We start from the raw sequence: 15,076 nt of genomic DNA on the forward strand, positions 1-15,076 counted from the left end.
GATTGTTAAGCAAATATTGTAGGAGGCGGGCCCCACCGCTGACGCAGGCTGTGGATATTATCAGAATTACAGCCCCAAGGCCCGGGGCCCTGCCACCCACAGAATCTGCCCAGGGCTCCAGGTGTCCTATTGACCCTTCCCCAAGTCTAGTCACATCTGAGGAGGGGGCTTCTGGGCCTGGGGTCTGAGGGAGTCCTGACTTGAGAGAAGGCACTGTGGAGAGCAATTCTGCCCAGCAATGCCGGGGCTCCTCTTCTCCATCCCTTTAGGGCACAGGGAGTTTGACCGACTGTCCCAGTTTGCTCTAGACTGTGGGGTTTCCCGTGACGGGGGCCTTTCAGTGCTAAAACTGGGACAGTCTCCAGTGAACCAGGATGACTGATCTCCCTACAGGGTCAAAGAATTGAGAGTCAAGAGGGAAGATTCTTCAATGATGATGACACTGGTGATGGTAACATCTGTTATTACCACCACCACCCTTTATGGAGTGACTGCTATGTGCCAGGTACCCCACCAGGTGCTTTACACATATCACCTCACTGATCCCCACAAACAGACCTGTGGAGTCCCACTGTACAGCTGAGAAAACTGAGGCTCAGAAACTGACATGCGTGAGGTCACACAGCTAGGAAGCAGCAGAATAGGGAGTCAAACCCAGTCTGACTCCAAAGCCCTAGTTTTCTTTCTTTCTTTTTTTATTTCTTCCTTCCTTCCTTTTTCATTGAAGTATAGTTGATTTACAATGTTGTATTAGTCTCTGATGTACAGCATGGTGATCCAGTTATACACACACACATATATACACATGTATATTTTTTCACATTACATTATTTTATTTTACTGAAGTGTACTCACTTTACAATGCTGTGTTAATTTCTGGTGTACAGCATAATGATTCAGTTGTACATTTACATATATATACACATATATATATTCCTTTTCATATTCTTTTTCATTATAGGCTATTACAAGGTATTGAATATGGTAGGACCTTATTGCTATCTATTTTATAAATAGTAGTTAGTATCTGCTAATCCCAAACTCCCATTTTTATCCCTCGCCCCCCTTTTCCCAATGATAACCACATAAGTTTGTTTTCCATGTCTGTGATTCTCTTTCTGTTTTGTAAATAAGTTCACTTGTGTCATTTTTTTAGATTCCACATATAAGTGATATCACATGATGTTTGTCTTTCTGTGTCTGACTTACTTCATTTAGTGTAGTAAACCTCCAGGTCCATCCACGCTGCTGCATAGTATTCCATTATGGCTGAATAGTATTCCATTGTATATGTCTGTACATATATATGTACCATATCTTTTTCTAACATCATTTAGGGGGGCAGGTAATTAGGTTTAGTTTGTTTACTTATCTAATCGAGGTACTGGGAGTTGAACTCAGGATTTTGTGCGTGCTAAGCGTGCACTCTACCACATGAGCTATACCCTCCTCACCATACCATGTCTTCTTTACCCAGTGATCTGTCAATGGGCATTTAGGCTGTTTCCATGTCTTGGCTATCGTAAATAGTGCTGCTATGAACATTGGGGTGCAGGCATCTTGTTGAATTAGTGTTTCCTCCAGACATATGCCCAGGAGTGGGATTGCTGGATCATATGGTAAATCTATTTTTAGTTTTTTAAGGACTCTCCACACTGTTTTCCATAATGGCTGCACCAAATTACATTCCCACCAGCAGTGTAAGAGGGCTCCCTTTTCTCTACACCCTTTCCAGCATTTGCCGCCAAAGCCCTAGTTTTCAGTGACCGTCTGCCTCATGTGGGAGACTAACCTTGGCCAGCCACAGATGGTAAGACCAAGGTCAAAAAGGTGGAGGGAGCCTAGTCCCAAGCTGGTGCTCCCTGGTGAAGCCCAGCTGCCCCTTGGCCTAGCTCAAGAAAACACATTCCAGCTGGTTTGCCAGAATAAGATGCTTCCTTCTTGTCTCAAGGGCCCCAGAAACTTCCCCCAGTATGGGGGTCAGTGCAGCTTCTGGAATCTGGCCTTGCCTTAAGAGCTTATTGCAGAGTCAGACAAATCCAGGTTTGCTCATCACGGGACTGTCTCATCGAGAACCCCAGCCCAGGCAGGATCCCAGAACTCCAACCTCCACAGGTTTCTGAGGGCTAGAAGGCAGGGGTCAGAACCAGTCTGGACTTTGTTCTGACCAGAGGCTGGGCCTGGGGCTCCTTGCGCAGCCCCCTCCTCTCTGTCCCCTCCGCGCTCTGCTGATGCCTCGGCCTCCGTGGCAGGGAGGGTGCTGGTGCTCTGGGGGTCTGTTTGAGGTTTCCTCCAGCGGCTGGTGGCGGCGGGTACAGCTCACTAATTAATTAGCGCTTAAGTACTTAGCATCCTCCTGCATCGTGTCAAACGAGGATTTGAGTCTTAATTCCCTGTGTAGGTAACGGTGGGAATGTGCAGGGGAGAGCGGTCAGGACTTAGGGGAAATGCTTTCCCTGGCTTGGCTGCTGGCTGGGAGCACCAGTGATGCAGAGGCAGAATGACACCTGTGGAGGTGGAGCTCCTGGACCCCCATACCCTCATCCACCCCCCCACCATTCACTTATCCATCGTGACAGAAGAGTGACAGACACAGGTCCTGTGGCCAGACTGTTTGGATTCCACACCCAGCCCCCCTTCCCAACTCCTGCCTACTGCAGCATGCCCCTGCCAGTGACTTAGTCTCCTTGGGTCTTGATTTGTGTGTATGAAGGTGATGAGGATGGTACCTGCCCGCAGGATTGCTACGGAAATTAAATAAACTAACCTGTAGAAATTCTGTAGAATGTGGCTGGCATGTGGTACGCCCCCCTCCTCCCCGATTAATAGGAGCTGTTGTCTTTCATTTATTCACTCTCTTGGTCATGTTTTTATTTATCGCACAGACATTTATCAAGGGTCTACTATGTACCTGCCGGGCACAGGCCCCAGTGCTAGGGGCACAGAGCTAAGACTTTCCACCTCTCTAAGCCTTAGTCTGACCATGGGAATGATGATAGACTCTGTCTATGAGGCTTAAATGAGATGCTGAAGGTCAAAGGCTGAGCTCACTAACCTCTGGCTATTGGTGGGCAGAGGAGGAGCAGCAGCCCCAGCAGAACTGGGTTGGGGGCTGCAGGGCAGGCAGGATGGCCCTCCCTCTGTGGCTCAGGGCCCAGCATTGCTCACAGGACCCACCTGGAAAGGTGGCTCCATCCCTTAGCTGCTGGGGTCGTGCCAGGCTCTGGACAGGGCTGCTGGGACCACTTGGGAGGGTTCCCCCATTCGCTGCCAGGACTCAGGGACACTAGGCAAGGATCTCAACGGGTCCTTGTACGGGGAGACACAGGGCAGGTAAGGCCAAACCTGACCCTTCTCTTTCTGATGCTTTTGGCTTGTTCAGCAACCTCAACATCACCTGGAAATGCTGGGCCCAGAGAAGAATGGTTTCCACTGCTGCTGTCCTGGAAGTGGCACTGGTGGGGTCTCTAGTGTAACCCCCTATAATGGTGGCCTTGCATAGGGCATCTCAGCCCCACAGAGTGCCAACTGACCATTCATGGGTGCCGGAGAAAGCTCTAGGCTGCACCTGTGTAAGTAAAAGTTATTATCAGAGGGTAGGGAGTAAGGGGCCGGGTGTAAGGCAGAGTAGGAGAATGGTAGAGGAAGGTGCTAGAAATTGAATCTGAGGTTCTCAGACTGGCTACATGGCTCTGCTCTGTGACCTGAAGAAAGCAGCACAACCCCTCTGGGTTTTGATACTCATGTGAAATGCTAACAGTCCTGCAGGGATGGCATCACCAGCTGAGTGCTCTGCGAATTGGCAATACGTCATAAAGCTTCAGGGATCGTGTTTGTTAGGAATCAAAATTGGCTAATGTTTCTCCAGGAACCTTTTTCCACGACAGAAACCTTTAAGGGCAGAGACTCAAATTCAGATGCACCCCTGATGGTCCTTACACTTGAGTTTTGCCTGTAGTAAAAACACATGCCCTTTATGCAGGACCTCCTTTGTGCCAGGCACCATGCTAAATGCTGGGCATTGCTTAAATCTCATCACCTCCTCACAACAGACCCATGAGCTGGGCACTCTTATCTCCTCTTACAAATGAGGAATCCCAGAATCATCTTGGTTAAGTCATTGGCGCAAGTTCTCCCAGCTAAGAAATGATACAGCCAAGATTCAAACCCAGGTCAGCTGCCCTTGACAGTCAGTAAATGTTTGTTGAGTGAATAAGTGAACAAGTAAATGCATGATTACAGGAAAATGGTTGGTTAGTGCAGAAGGAATAGGAGCTTCCCTTTTAGAGAAGCTATACAGGCAGGGGCAACAAGGAAAGAGTCCCCCCTGGCTTTTGTCTGTCTTGAGCTATTGCCTATTATTGCACAAAGCCCCAGAAGTTGAAAAGAGATGGGAAAAATAATCCCAGCCCAGAAGAAAGAGTGCAGTCCCATGGACAATTCAGGTATTCACGGGTCTCTGAGGAGTGGCAGCTACATGCCAGGCACTTGGATGTAACCCTGGACGGACCACACATTGTCCCGCCCTCATGGTGCTTATGGCGACAGGCAATGGAGCCAGATTTGAAGCACGAGGGCCGTGTGGGCTGTAATATATCTAGGATGGCAGGTGGGGGGCTTAGGGACAACCAGATCTCGCCCTTCCATATACCTATTCTCCTCCGTTAAATGAAGAGCTGGAGAACGAGGGTGTTGTCTAGTCCTATTGCCTTGCTTACATATTCACATCCAGAGCCTGAAAGAAATTAGATGGAGACAAAAATCAAAGGCAGGAGGTTGGAAGAATGAAAGTCACACTAAAGGCTACAATCTGCTCCTTGACCAAAACTATGGCTCCCGTCCAATGAGCACTCACTGTGAGCCGGGAGCTGTGCTAAGACCTTCACCTACGTTATCTCACTTGATCCTCACAAAGACTTCACTTGATAATTGAAAAGCTGGGGCTTAGAGAGGTCACCTTGCCCAAGGTCAAACTTGCTAGTAAGGGGCAGAGCTGGGATTCAGACCCCAGGATGCCTGACCGCAGAGGGTAAATGGTCAGTATGAGTTTTACTGCCCAGGCGAGTCTATTCCTTGGGTTGCAAAAGCTCCCTGCAGTCTGACTTCAGACAGACACGGTGTGGCAGGAGGGCAGGGGAAAGTTCCCAGGCTGGTAGCTAGCGTTCTGTCTACAAGGCTGCCTTAGCATGGGTGGCCCTGGCCTCAAGGCAACTGGAAGGAAGGAGGGTGACTGAAATAAAAAAGCTTGTGAAGCTCTGGGCTCTGAGTTAACGACAGCTTGGAAAACCTCTCTGAAGGTTCCTGGCAATGTCCCTGTGGGAGCCAGCTCATGTATTTTAAGAAAAAAAAAAGCAATCATTAAAGAAGTTAGGACTATGGAGAGGCCGTAAATGTAAAATATTGGTGGTTCGACAGTGTATCCCTAGCAGCTGCGAGCAGAGTTCATCTTGACGAGCCAGAACCCTGTCCAAGAAATAAATCATTTTGTTTTCCCCTGATGCCCCACCCCACTCACCGAATCTGTCTAGGTTGTCTGCTCCAAAGTTTTAAGCTGCCCACCTAACTTGGGACCGACTAAGACTACGGCTACACTTAGCCAGGAGGGAACAAAGTATTGGTAGAATTACCAAGGGAGCTGGGCCCCAGCTGGGAGCCGGAATGGGTGCCCAAGAGATCAACCCCCGTCTTCCTTTGCCTTGCTCGTTAGGAGCCATCACCATATACCAAAAGCACTTCACTTACTAGACGTTCTGGAGGTCAGTCTGTTACTTTGGCACCTTCTAGGCACTCAGTGGGTGCTTGTTGGTGGCAGAAACAAGTAAATGGATTGGGCTGTCGGCATGGCACCTGCTGCTCCCTCTGTCTGATGGGTGTCTTGCTCCTTTCCCTCTGCCCTGGTTCCCCACAGCAAAGAAGGTGCCACTATCCAGACAATCATTTATTCTACTCCCTCCTTCCTTTGGCGAACCAAAGAGAGAATCAGGAGTGAGGAGATCTAAAAATGTTGGGGACCACCCCCCACCCACTGCCTCACCAGCCAAGCCTGGACTCAGCCCACACAGAGGGTCTGAGGCTGGAGGGAGGATTACCAACGTCCTATCATAGCCCCCAGCCCCCACATCCAGGGTGACTTCCAACAAACCACCTGACCCCTCCCCACCTCCCCTTTCCCAGCTGGGAGACAGGGAGGGTGACATTGAGCGCCGGCTCTGGGGCGTCCTAAGGGTTAACTAATTAATGGTCGGAAAGTGCTTTGAAAAAATAAAGTGCTGGATAATGGGAAGGGCAATTATGTTGGGAGAAACTCCTAATTTGGCTGGAATTGATGTTAATGATAAAGTATCTGAAACATGTAGCAAGCAAGCGTGATTGTATTTTATATGACAGAGAGAGACACTCACACGCAGGGGACATGGAGAGCAGTTAATTTGGTTAAATAAAGTGAAAGATAAAAGGAGCGCAGACACCACGGAACTTGCTGTTTATCTGGACTTGGTGTAACACTTTGGAATTGGATCGGGCCCTTTGACTCCTATTTATTTGCTCGTGATTGAAATAAATGGGGAAGTGCCAGGTTTATGGCTCAAAACCAGTCCACGGAAAGCAGGCTGTGGTTATGAGTCCCCGAGCAGGCACAGGCTGCGTTCCTGGGAAGGAGCCAAGGTCTCTCAGAGAGTCAAGGTGGGTGAGGACTGTCCCCCACTGCGCCCCATCCTGCAGGCAGAAGCCTCACCCACCAGAGCTGGGGGGAACTTAGAGAACAGCTAGTGTAACTCCCTCACCTTCCAGAGGGAGAAACTGAGAGCCGGAAGTGGGATGAGGAGGGGAAGTATTAAATGATAGAGGAGCCAACATTTCTGGAGCACTTCTGTATGCCAGGCCCTGTGATAAGATGTTATGACCCATTTAATCCTCAAAGCAACCCTAGGAGGTGTGTACCGTTTTCACCTCCATCTTACAGAGGAAGAAACAGAAGCTCAGAGACACAAAGCAATGTGCCCAAGGTCACACAGCCAGGAAGTGGTAGAGCAGGGAGTATCAGGCAGTCCCACTCTGGGAGTTAAACTCTGTGATTGTGACTTTTGGACAAATCAAGGGCTCTCCATGTTCACAGCTCTGGTCTCCTTGACTAGCTCTGCTCACGCAGGGCACCGGGACTAGGAAGTGGGGAGACTTCTATCTCTGTTCACTGAGGACTGAGTCACAGGGCCTTCTGGCCTCAGACCCTCTTGGGAGGGCTTGAGCCATAGTTTGGGGCTCGAGAGGATGGCATAAGTTTGCCCCAGGGAAGAGCAGGAGCCTTGGTTTCTGGAAGGTCTGTGAGGTCCCGCAGGTCCAGATTAGTATTCAGTATTTATAATATTTCCATAATGGTAAAACAAAAGAAAACAAGCAGAGAGAATGCATTTTTAATCACCAATCATTTCTCTTTGTTTGTTGTGAATGAACAGCGAGGTGAAATAGTATTTCATAATCACCCCATTCGAATTTTCCTCCCTACAAAGCGCCGAGAAATCTCTAAATAAAATAAATAAACAAGCTAAGACCTTAAAATAAATTCCAGAGGGCAGAGTGCTACGTGTGGGCTATCACAGCTGCGGGAGGCAGGAGCTCAGGGGTGGGGAAGGGAGGACAAAGGGACAAGGGCCTTGTCAATTACCTGGAATCAGAGATCCAGGTCTAGGTGACCCAGAGGCAGGTTAAGAAAAGTAGATTTGTAGGTTTGAAGTACTAGTAGGTTTGAAGATCCACAGAATGGGGTGGAGGTGGGGCAGACTCCCCATCCTTCACCTCCTCTTCCTTATTCTTCCAGAATCTTCTGGTCCTCATCCTCTCACTGTAAACCAAGGGAACTCCTGTCCCCTGCCCCCTTGGAGCTTTATAGCCTCCCACTCAAAAGGCTGCCCATCCAGGGGACCTTTTCTCTGCAGGATCCACATGCCCTCTGAGCTAGTCCAGCCCTCTCAGTTGATAGAGGAAGAAACCATAACATAGAATAGAAGGGACCTATCCAAGACCCCCTACCAAGCAAGTGACAGTGCTGCACATAGAACTCCAGGGGCTTGACACCCCTCACTACCTGCATTTATTTCTAGGTGTCTTTGAGAAGCCTCCTGTGCCACAAAATGTTTTTCATGGGCTGTTCCCAATATTTTGTTCTGTGCAACTCAGCACCCCCAGACCTTCAGGTTCTAGCAAGTGGCCTGGAACATGGGGGCACTCATTCAGATGTTTGTTGGATGTATGGATGTGTGACTGGATGGATGGATGTGTGGATGGAAGGTTGGATGGATGGATGGATAGAAGTTTGGATGGATGGATGGATGGACAGATGGATGTTTGAACAAATAAGAGGTTAAAGCTGATTTGGTCCCCTCAGTGGTTATTCGCTATCAATGGATAGATAATGCTAATCCTAGGGTAGTCTAGCTAACATCCGGGATCCTGATGTCTTGAAATTATGTCTCCAACAATCCTCTGGACGGCCCTGGAAAAAAGATCTCCTTCTAGCAAATCAGAGCACTTTCAGGCAGAGATTTGAGGCAAAACTAGAGCCAGGCAGACCCCCATTTTCAAGTGAGCCTTGTGGCGGCAAAGAGCACTGGCCTGGGGTCAGAGGACCCAGGTTCTGCTCCTGCTCTGCCACTAACTTGCTGTGTGATCATAGATGAGTCAGTGACTTCCTCTCTCTGGGCCTCAGTTTCCCACTCTGGAATGTTCTCTGTTGGCTGTTCTGGGTTCTGAATCTGGCCCCTTCTATGTGGACAACTCAGCCAGAGCTTGGGAGAACTCCACCTCTGAAGTCCCTGTTTTGTAGTCTGGGCAGCGTCTCTCCCTCTCTCCCTGACCCCATCCATGTTTAGGAGTACTGCTCAGCCCTCTCCAGCCTTATCCCTGGTGGGGCAGTTGGAATGGGAGTAGCTCAAAGCATCAGGATATTCTCAAAGCCAGGCTAGATGTGCTGGCCATGGCCAAGGCCCACACTCCCTTTGAATCCTATTGAAAAAATAATAAAAAGGTAATTACTTTGTCATTACTGAACACTGGTTTGTCTTTTTTTTTTTTTTTCTTAAGCCATGACCATAAATAACCGGCCCATTACCCTTCGGAGTGGACACACACATCTTTACAAGACCCGCCACCTTGTATGGGCTGGTTCACTTCCCTTACCCCTGGTATATACCACGTCCACACACGTACACATCAAACACAGAGATGCTGCTTGCTCACCTGGCCTTTTCTAAGCGTTCTGCTAGATGCTGGGAACAATAACAACAACAACGGTTATTATGAGGGAATACAGGCTAAGTGCTTTGAGTGAATGATCTCAATTAATTCTTCTGACAACGCTGTGAGGCAGATACTGATTTCGTTGCCATTTGAGAGGCAGAGACACTGAGGCCTAGGGAGATCAGGGAACCTGCCCAAGGTCACACTGCTCAAAGTACCAGAGCTGGGACTTGAACCCACAACCCACTCAACTCAGAAATCCGTGCTCCAATATATTGATTATTTAAACATAGATTACAAAATATCATATACATATTATCTACTAAGAGAAGATAATTATACTACAGTGTGATTAGTGCTGTGACAGAGGAAACAAGAGGGCTGTGGGAGCCCACTTGGAGACATCTAACCTAATTTGGGGCAAGAGGATTTCAGGGAAGACTCCCTGGAGGAGGTGATACCTGCTTTGGTCTTAATGGGTGAGTAGGAGGAGGACAAGAAAAGAAGGGGAGGAAAGCCCTTTGGGCAGAAGGAACAGCCTGGACGAAGGCCTAGAGGTGAAATCCAGCAGGGTTTGGAGCTTCAAGCAGCTCTGTGTGGCTGGAGCAGAGAGTGTACAAATGTGTGACAGAGAGAGTGTTGAGAGGTGAGGCTGGAGAGGCAGGCAGGGCCGTCTCTCACATCCGGGCCAGGTTGGCACAGTGGCGCAGCCCTCCCCCACCCACCTTCAGTTACCTGGCACTCCTGTCTGTGTGACATGAGGGCACTTCATCAGCAAAACAGCTCTTTCCTGCCTCCCCGGCCAGCCCCGCCCGTCGTGAGACATGGTGCCATGGGCGGCGGCCAGCACCTGCACAGGTGCCAGTCGGGAGGAAGCACGGCCACTTCCGGAGTCTCCCAGTGGGTTCCTTTTGCCCGTGGCCTGGCCACGCCAACTTCAGGCGGGATCGCATCCTGGGACATAGCAGCACAGCTACGACTGGTCCACTTTGCTTCTGCCCTCAGAGGTCTGTGTGATTTCAGATCTGGGAGAGGTGGGAGGAAGGAGGAAGGGGCAGGGGCTGAGATTTGGGCCCACGTGGTATGTGGCAGGAACCACCAGGCCCCGGCAGTGTGGCTTTTGCTCTGAGGACGACAGGTGTTCCCTCCAACTTCTCCATCAGTTGGTTTCCCTTGTTTGACAAGGCCCTGGTGCCAGCCTGCTGCTCCCTGGCTGGCATGGGAGGGGGTAGGTGTCGGCCATGGATCATTTTTCCAAGAGGTGATGTCAGCAGTCAGCCCTGCCCCTCACCTGGCTGTACTTCTCTGTATTCAGATGTCTGCTGACAGCATGAGCACAATCTTCCAGTGTGCAAACAGCTCAGCCATACCTGCATAGACCCCAACCCTCCTTTAAAGGGATACATAGCTCCACAAGTGCGTGTGCATACTCACTCTTCCATACAGATAAAATCAGACACATACCTCACCGCCTGGCATGACAGACCTCCTACCCACGCACAGGCCACTGCTGATTTGGGCTCACATGGCTGAACCTGGTGGATTTCACTTAAATTTATCCTTTTAACTTTTTAAGTCCAATTAATTGTGTGTGTTTCACAATTTTCTGGATTAACTTTACATTTGCATTTCTCTGTTTCCTGAACTGTTAGCGTTGAATGCAAATTATCCCCCTTTTCCCTCAGAAATGTAAAGTTATTAAACAAATAGTGAGATGGTTCAGAGGATGTTAAAGCCGTAAGGGGTTACAGAGAACAGAGACTCTGGGATTAGGGAACATTTCCTAAAAGGGAAAAATTAGTCACCTACAATTCTTCTCTTTACCAGGTAGGGGTAAACATAAAGACCCAAAAAGTAAATTAATTAGAACAAACTAGAAAGAGAAAAAGGTGGAACCAGAGAGCAACAAAACAGCCTGTCCCTTGACTGGAGCTGAGGGAGAGCTCAGGCAGGGAGAATGAAAGCAGGTACGAAGTGTGGATCCTGAGCTCAGAAAACAGGTAGTATTTAAGGCATAGAACTCCCTAAGGCTCCTCTGTCGAGAGAGGTTTCTGGAAGGTGTGGGCGGAGAGGTAGGACGAAGCAGGAGCTCCTCTCTGTTGAGGCTGAAAGACAGAGACAGACCCCACCCCTCTTCCTCCAAGAGCTGAGAAGATACCCAAGAAGCCTGGGCTCGGGTAGATGTTCTGGAAGCCTCCCCACCTGCTTCGCGAGCCTGTCCGGAGGCCCTGCTCTCCCCCAGCTCAGGGCTCCTAGGCCTCTGCCCTTCTCAGCTACCTGAGGTTGTGGGTCTGAACAAGGCCGTGCAAACCTTGAAACAGCCCCTGCTTGTGGCCAGCACAGTTCTAATAAGGATTCATTACTGGAATCACAGACTCTTTCACCCATTAAATTAACAGGGGTTAAAAGAAAAAAAAAAAGGCGAGAATACCGAAGGTCGGAGGGCGTGAGGAGAGATGGGGCTTACGCAGCGCTGCCGGGGGGGAGGGCAGGTTCGCACAGTCTTGCGCGGAGTGGGAGTCAAAGCTCTGAAATGCATGCACACAGTTTAAACTCTATTCCACTTTAAGGAACGTGCGTGATTATTTATGGACAAGGATGTTCATTAGTGTTACTTGTAATAATGAAACGAATTGGAAACATGTTCGATGTCCAAAATTTCCAACAGTGAGGGACTGGTTGAGGAAATGATGGTCAAACTCTACGCTGCGGCCACGGAGGGCATCATGTTATAAAAGATATTTAACGACGTGAGAAAATGTTCATGCTAAGTACACATGGCTGGCTGGCTTAAAGAAAAACCCAGAGTGTTCTGTGTGCTGATGTTATAAAACAAAACAAAGCGAAATACAAAAACAAAAATCCTAGACTGGCAGGAAATACACCAAATCTATAGTGATTATTCCTGAGTGGTGGGATTACAGATGATTTATGGTTTTTCTTCCTGTTTACCTGTATTTTCTGAGTTTTCTACAATGAACATGTATTATGCATATAGTCAGAAACAAATAATCACGTACTTTGCAAAAAGAATTAGGGAATTGGTGGGTGGAAGGGCTTGTCCAATTCGACTTGGAAGGGATTTGGGAACCAAGCTTAGCATTTGGGAAAAAGCCCCTCTCCCGTTCTCCCTTCCCAGGACTCCCGAGAGAGACATTCGTAAATAAAAGAAATGCACTCAGCTTTTTTTTATTTTTAATTACAACTTGCCCAGTAATGACCATAATCACTTATCTCAGGCATTTGTTTAATTATTCAGTCACTAAGTGTCTATTGAGCACCTACTGTGACGCTAGGCCCAGTGAACCCGAAAAACATAGGCCTCGCCCAAGGAGAACCTCAAAACCAGGAGCAGCTTAGGAACAAGGGAAACAAGCACATTGTCTGTAATTTTTAAATTTAAAAATGATGATTCTTAGCCCACATTTATTGAGTGCTTACTGTGTACAGAGGCTAGTGATTGCTCCTGTGATTTCTTTGGTTTTTTGGTCTTTTACTAGATGCAAATAAGATTTATAGTTAAAGAACAGATTTGCTCTGCTTCCCTCCTCCTCCTCCTCCTCTCCCAATGCACCCACATCCAAGTTTCATCTCTTTATGAATTCAGAGTAAAGGTAAAAACGCTTGTTGCACTGGGGTAAGTCAGGGAGTGAGGCTTCTGTCATTTCCCCACCCAAGCAGCTGATCCTGGTGGTAGACAGCATTGGCTTTGGGATCAGACAGCCCAGCTCAGCCTTGGGAAAGTTAATTTCTGTGCCTTGGTTTCCTCATCCGTGTAGTGGGTATATTCATAATAGTGACCACGTCGTACCGTTGTTATGAGGATCTAATAAGATGATATGTACAAGCACTTAGCATGCTGCCCGCACATAATAACCGCTTGGTAAATAACAGCCACTGACGTACAATTAGGTGTTGCTTTTCATCACTGCAGAGGACCAGAAACCAAAAAACTGTGACCAGGAAGCTGAGCTGTGATTACTTTCAAGGCTTTCCCAGTTACACAGGCTGAGACAGACTTAAATTTATTTGTTCAACAATCAATCATTGAGAGCCTCCTGGGTGCCAGACACTGTGCTTGGCTACTTGGCTTCTGTGATAAAGGCACAGGCCCTTCCAACAGGAACCTCACAGTCTAGTGGGGGGGGGGTCTTCCCCGGGACCTCAGAAATGGGAGAGGCTCTTGATCACGTGCAGCCCACCTGGAGACAGGAGGCTAGATGGATGACCTCCACAGGGTCCTTAGTTGACCCCACCTCCCCTCCCACCTAAGCAGCCTCCTCTGTTGAGGCCCAGGTCACCAGAGCCATCTACTTCCCCACTGTCAACCCCTGGCCAAACGCCAGGGAGTAGAAAACTCAGCAAAGCCACCATGTTAACCTGGGAACTCCTGGACTGTACCAGCTCCACCCTGCCCTAAGCCTTGTCCTAGGCGCTTTCTAGTCATTCTCCTACAGTATACGTCCCTCAAGGACAGGGACCACATTGGCTTATCTTGACTCAGTGTGCCTGACTCACAGGGAGGGAGGGCCCACTAGGTGCCAGGCTGAGGGGCAGGCTGAGGGGCTGAGGACACAAGGGGACACAGAACAAAGTCCCCACCTCCAAGGAAGTCCCATTCTAGGAGAGCAGCTGGACAGGGAATATGGGAACAGATGAATAAGCAAAATCTCTGTAGACCCTCAAGCAGGGCAAAGTGAGAGAGAAAGGCTGGGGAGCTATTTGAGGGAGAAAGACTTCCTGAGGAGGTGACGTGTGAGCAAAGGCCTGAGTGATGCCAGGAAGTAATCAGAAGAAGGGCATTCTGGGCCGAGGGGACAAGTGCAAAGGCCCTGAGGTAGGGACAAGCTGGGTGATTTCGAAGGCAGCAAGCAAGTGTGTTAGGGGCGTGTGACTGAGGGGAGGGTGGAGGGAGGTGAGGTCTGGGGTGGGCAGTGGCCAGACCTTGCTGACTGTGGGAAAGAGTTTATAGTTTATTTTAGGGAAGCTCAGGAAATGCTAAAATGAAGCAAATGAGGAAAAGAGCACCTGATTTCAGTCCCTGCAAAGGGAGCTGGGGGTGGGGAACAAGAGGCTTTTGAGACCAGGGTTACTTTTTGGGTGTGGGGCTCTCTCCTGGCCCCTTGCTGGGAAAGGAAGAGGAACCTTCCCTTTTCACCTCATCCCAATGTCCTCCTCCATCTCCCAGCCTTGCCACAGTTTCCAGCTTCCTCCACCCCAAATGAGGTTCCTTCAGAGGAGGTGAAAAGACTCCTTAGGGGATGGAAGAATTGTGAAGCATCTGAGAAAAAATGGAGAGAAGAATAAATGTTTTAATAAAAGTTTGGTGGGTGAGATGTGGCTGTTGGGGGGTTGTGTGGTAGGGGTGAGCCTTATAGTGGGGGAGAGGAGAGGGGAGAGACCAGCAAACCCCTCAGCCAGCTCCTCGGAGACAAGGCCTGTTTGTTCATTTTTGTCTCCCCAGCCCTGGTAAGGATGTGCTCTTCACTGGGGCTCGGCAAATGCCTGCTGAATGGATGAATGCGTGCAGGACTGTGACTGGAGAAAACAAAGGCAGAGGAGGAGAAGGAAGGGAGAGAGGACAGGCAGAAATGAGAAGTAGAGGGAGCACTGGATGTCCCAAGGAGCAACGACAATTACTGGCATTTATCGATCACTGTCTTGGCCCAGGCACTTTTCCTGCATTAACTCATTTTAGCCTCTCAACAAGCCCAGGCAGTAGTACTATTATTATCCCCATTTTATTGTTGAGGCAACTGAGGCACAGAGGGGTCATATGCTTTACTCAAGGTCAGCCGGCTGGAGAGTGGCTGGGGTCTGACCCCAAATCCCAAGCCGTTAAGCA

The 15,076-nt window shown here is 49.0% G+C and overlaps 1 protein-coding gene across 1 annotated transcript in view; it reads left to right on the plus strand.

Moving 5' to 3' along the window:
* The first annotated feature begins 10,127 nt into the window (after window positions 1-10,127).
* The window catches only part of CASZ1 (castor zinc finger 1), a 153,740-nt gene continuing 148,791 nt past the window's right edge, over window positions 10,128-15,076 (plus strand). Inside the window, exon 1 of the mRNA XM_072975410.1 lies at window positions 10,128-10,238. The gene's annotated coding sequence lies outside the window, so the exon portion shown is untranslated. The remainder of the gene's footprint in view (window positions 10,239-15,076) is intronic.

Source organism: Vicugna pacos, chromosome 13, assembly GCF_048564905.1.
Source record: "Vicugna pacos chromosome 13, VicPac4, whole genome shotgun sequence".
Lineage (NCBI taxonomy): Eukaryota > Metazoa > Chordata > Mammalia > Artiodactyla > Camelidae > Vicugna > Vicugna pacos.